At 43.9% G+C, this 5,000-nt stretch overlaps 1 protein-coding gene across 3 annotated transcripts in view; it reads left to right on the top strand.

Moving 5' to 3' along the window:
• Positions 1-5,000, top strand: part of mef2cb (myocyte enhancer factor 2cb) — a 147,889-nt gene that overhangs the window by 13,901 nt on the left and 128,988 nt on the right. For 2 of the 3 annotated variants that reach the window (XM_063195274.1, XM_063195272.1), the window contains exon 2: positions 1,957-2,068. The gene's annotated coding sequence lies outside the window, so the exon portion shown is untranslated. Of the gene's footprint in view, positions 1-1,956; positions 2,069-4,079; positions 4,847-5,000 lie in introns of those variants that run through there. The other variant, XM_063195273.1, reaches the window with a different exon arrangement.

Genomic DNA, 5,000 nt, shown 5'->3' with positions numbered 1-5,000 from the left:
TGTGTAAAGAGCCGTAAAAAAGCTGCGAGTGAGTTGCATGACCAGCTTGGCGTATCACTGCCTTAAAATTAGATTACCAAAACAAGGTTAGCAGATTAGTTTACCAAAATTCCACATTCCACAGGGCGAAGAAAGAACGGGCCCATGGACACACAGCCCAGAGGAGGAAAGAAGTCTGTGTTTTTGTTGTCTCGCATGATGTTCCATTTGTAAAATATGTCAACTGTATACCCACAGAATCATGTCCGTAAGAAATCGCTTACATTTGCGTCCCTCAAAGGTCATAAAAACACAAAGAGAAACAAATTAGATCCAGTGGTACAACTTTTTCCGTCAGCACGCGTACACTCGAATGCGCGGTGGGCTGGATACACAATGCACTGGCAACCGTCGGACATGACAGCTCATGTAACAACAGGTTGCCCCATGAACGCTGCATGTTACGGTAAGCTCAAAGATCAGTGTCTAGTATACACACAAAATAAATAAATAAACGACCGGGCCATTGTACCTAGCGGTTAGAGAGGAGTTACAGTGAGCCTCATTTAGCACGAGACAGTGGTCATTATGACGACTATAAGTAGCCACCTTATTATGAAGGACAATAATAAAAGAGTTTATTGAATGGAATGCTGGGTAATGTCCTGTCTGTCTCCCTTAATCATACTGTAGCATCCTGCCCACTTTGGTGAATATGGATGAGCTCTTTACAAAGAAGAGCGAGAAAGAAAAAAATATACTTAGCGGGGAAAAAATAACTGTTTACCTGTTTAGTCATTCTCTTTGTAGTCCCTTTCTTCACCGAATTCAAACAACACTACATACATACAGGGGTATCGTTCAGGGGGGCAAAGTGAAACTGAGTCACCAGGGCCCCATGTATCTATACATGGGTTCGCAGTGTTTGTAAACACAATGTTGTGAGGAGGGGCAAGACACTGGCAACCAACCACATGAGCTAATTTTTTGACCGACTGCGGTTTCCAACAATCAGAGGTTCAGTGGTCCACAGCGAGGTTCGTGCAGCCAGGGGAAAACAAAAATTTAGAACCCATGTATATAGGGGGCCACCAACCAGTCAAATATATTGTCAAAATATATGGCTGGGGGGCTCCATTGGAGCAGATTGGACGGGGCCTAACATTTGCTGCTACGGCCCTGCATACTATACGAACATACATACATACATACATACATACATATGTACGTACATACGTACATACATACATACATACATACATACATACATACATACATACATACATACATATGTACATACATACATACATACATACATACATACATACATACATACGTAATATACATACATACGTAATGTACATACATACGTAATGTACATACATACATACATACATACATACATACATACATACATACATACATACATACATACATACATACATACATACATACATACATACATACATACATACATACATACATACATACATATGTACATACATACATACATACATACATACATACATACATACATACATACTGTACATACATACACAAATGCATAAATACACATGTACATACATACATACATACATACATACATACATACATACATACATACATACATATGTACATACGTACATACATACATACATACATACATACATACATACATACATATATACATACATACATACATACATACATACATACATATATACATACATACATACATACATACATACATACATACATACATACATACATACATACATACATACTGTACATACATACATACATACATACATACATACATACATATATACATACATACATACATACATACATACATACATACATACATACATACATACATACATACATGTATGCACAGCTCTTCAACCCCTCAAATGGCTATTTGTGTTCTGCGAGCTTTACTGATATTGTTCTGTGATGTTGTGTTTCTTTTACCAGGTGGGAACAAGGAAGCTGAACTGAAGTGAATGAAGACCTGCTGTTGGTGTGGTGAGCCGGGCGGACTACAAGTTCTAAGGGGCGGGTCAGACTGAGAGAAGACGTGTACGTGGTGGGTACAGATGCTGGCACGCCTGAGACATGAACAACTTTTTGTGTTAGAGCCATGGTGCGGTACAGTGGAGGTTCCCTTACCTCAGGGGTGAGGAACCTTTTTCAAGGGCCAGTTCAAATCTTATAAAGTCCTCCGAGGGTTGTACTATGAACACAAACCAGGATTTCCTTCACTTTCCTCCACGTAGGCCTACTTCAGGCCTACATTGAAGGCAGCCGCACCTTTACAACAGACCCCACCTTCACCTTCAGGTCCCCTAATATAACTTAATATAACTCAACTGCAAGTGTGTGTGTGTATGTGCGTGTGTGTATTTTGAAGTGTGTGTGTGTTCGTGCGTTTGTGTGTGTGTGTGTATATGACTGTGTGTGGGGGGGTGTATAGGTGGCATGCCCACCCCACCCAGGGACAATCTGACCAAGCAAGCGAGTTGAGGCTGAGCGCTGCTGGAGGGTGGAGAGAGAGCGAGAGCGGTTGGCAAGAGAGCGAGCGAGCGAGCTAGCGAGGAACCAACCACAGCCTATTGATCATCATGGCGCTGGCCTAGGTATAGGCCAACCGAGGAGAAACTTGCAATTCAAGATGAAAGTGTCATGTGACCTTAAAGGAGGAGGGTGGGTAATACCCGGGTAAGGAGACACCGGCCGCTGGGGTCGGGTTGCAGCAGTCTGACGGGCAGATTAGAGGGCCTGATTAATTCATTAACTGATTTCATGTTTTACCTCTTCCTGTCAGTCGGGCCTGTCACTGAAGCCTGCCCTGCTGCAAGGCCGAAGGGGTGGCTGGGGATGGGGTGGGGGGTGGGTGGTTGGGTATGGAGTTGGAGGTGGTTGCGGCAGTGGAGGCAGGGGGACGGAGAGCAGGGATGGAGAGCAGGCAGGGCTGAACTGACCATCTGGCATAGCGGCCGTTTCCCAGTGGGCCCTGCACCTTTGTGGGCCCCTATTTCTTTTATTTTTCTGAAAATAGGGGCCCACAAGGGTGCGGGGCCCACCGGTGAGACAGTTCTGCATCGCTAATTATGAGGGGCCCCTTTAAGGCAATAGTTCCTGGGCCCTATTTCTCCGTCAGTCCACCCCTGGAGGCAGGGAGGGTGGTTGGTTGGCTGGCTGGCTGGCTGGAGGGGGCGGGGGGTAAACGGTGTCATACAAGGTAACCCTGGCCTGCAGTGCAGCAAGGTGTCAGCAAGGCTTCAGTCTTCCATGGTGTTGTGGTGGTGTCATTTGTCCTCAGACCTGGCTCTGTTGTAAATGTGCTTTGTAATTAATTACTAATCATTACAGACTGCAGATAGTCGTAAGCACACACACACTGACACATATTCAAAGAAATACACTACATTACACACACACACAAGCAGGCGCACGCACAGACAGACAGACTGACAGACAGAGAGACACACACACACACACACACACACACACACACTCACGCTCACACTCTCTCTCTCTCACACACACACACACACACACACACACACACACACACACACACACACACACACACACACACACACACACACACACACACACACACACACACTCAACAAAAAGAAAAAAAAACCCAAACATTTCCTAATCTGGGCAGGCGGTAGTGGCGGTGTAAATTGCTATCTCTGCTCTAAGTCAATTGGGCTGTTGTGAAATCATGTCATTAGCAGCGAAGTCTTGCTGTAATTTCCTCATGTTTAGCATCTGTGTCAGAACTTATCTCCAGAGAGATAAGAATGCTCTCCTGAGTGATTGACAGACACGGATTATAGAATGCCTGCTGGGTTCCAACTTCCCACAAGGAACTGAAAGAGACCTTGAAGGCGGTTTAACTGTGAATTGATATATAATGTATATATATATATATTTTTTAAAAATATATATATAGGCCTAATATAAAATGAATACAGCTTAGAGTACGATTTAGAGATAATACTTGTTTAGCCCAATATACCACATTTCCCTAATTTACATATCACCCTGAGCACAGGTTAGTCTCTTTTGACTCACTCTTATTCCAAGGATGTGCTGTTAATTTATATTAAAACATGTTGCTTATATTACGGAATATTGACCACAAACGTGGATGGTTAAGTCTGAGAAGTTTATCTGTAAGAAACAAACACATGAACGAAAGGCGAATAGGTTGTCACAACGTGTAAAATTCCACTCTGGTTTGGCTCTCTACAAGCATTTGCGCACTTAATCACGGTTAAATGACAATACTAAACGGTTAAATGACAATAATAAAACAATATATCAAATGGTTCTTTCATTAAAATACTTCAGCGATCGGACTATGAGCCCGCCCCCCTTCAGGAGTAAAACCGATTATTTCACTCGGCAACATAGAGAGGGTGGAGAGGGAGAGACGCGGGGTTGGGATTGTAGGAGAGAGAAGTGGAGCAGTCCTCAACATCATCATCAGCAGCAACTATCTACGGCGTGCTCGCTCATTCCACCCAGTATCTCCAGACACTCAGTGCTGGAGACCAGCGAAAAGCGACCTCCCTTCACCATTTCCATTTCAAAACTGCCATCAGACGACACAGCCTGCTTTTTGTGACATTTTAGAGAGAGAGACACCTCTTTGTCCGTGTTGGTTGAGTTGTGTTTCTGCTGGGCTGGATTTAAGTGTGCATCTTTTTGCGAGACGAGTCGGTCTATCCCGCACTCAGTCGGTTTCTCCCTTCCGCTCAGACTGTCAAACGCCCGGACAAGAAGCCCTCAGCTCCCGGCCCGTGGTTGCTCCTGCGCGTAACGGACACGTTTTATCCAGAATGAAGTAAGTAACGAGATTACACACAAGACGCTTCATCACCGCACTCTTTAGACACGTGTTATTGTTTAGAAGCTGCGTTGTAACTTATTTTTGTAGTTTAGGCAATGTGGTTACGAGAGGGGTAGCTAAACTGTTGTTCAAAACTGTAGATCCGCCT

This window comes from Engraulis encrasicolus, chromosome 3, assembly GCF_034702125.1.
Source record: "Engraulis encrasicolus isolate BLACKSEA-1 chromosome 3, IST_EnEncr_1.0, whole genome shotgun sequence".
Classification (NCBI taxonomy): Eukaryota; Metazoa; Chordata; class Actinopteri; order Clupeiformes; family Engraulidae; genus Engraulis; species Engraulis encrasicolus.
This window is presented reverse-complemented; position numbering and strand designations above follow the sequence as displayed.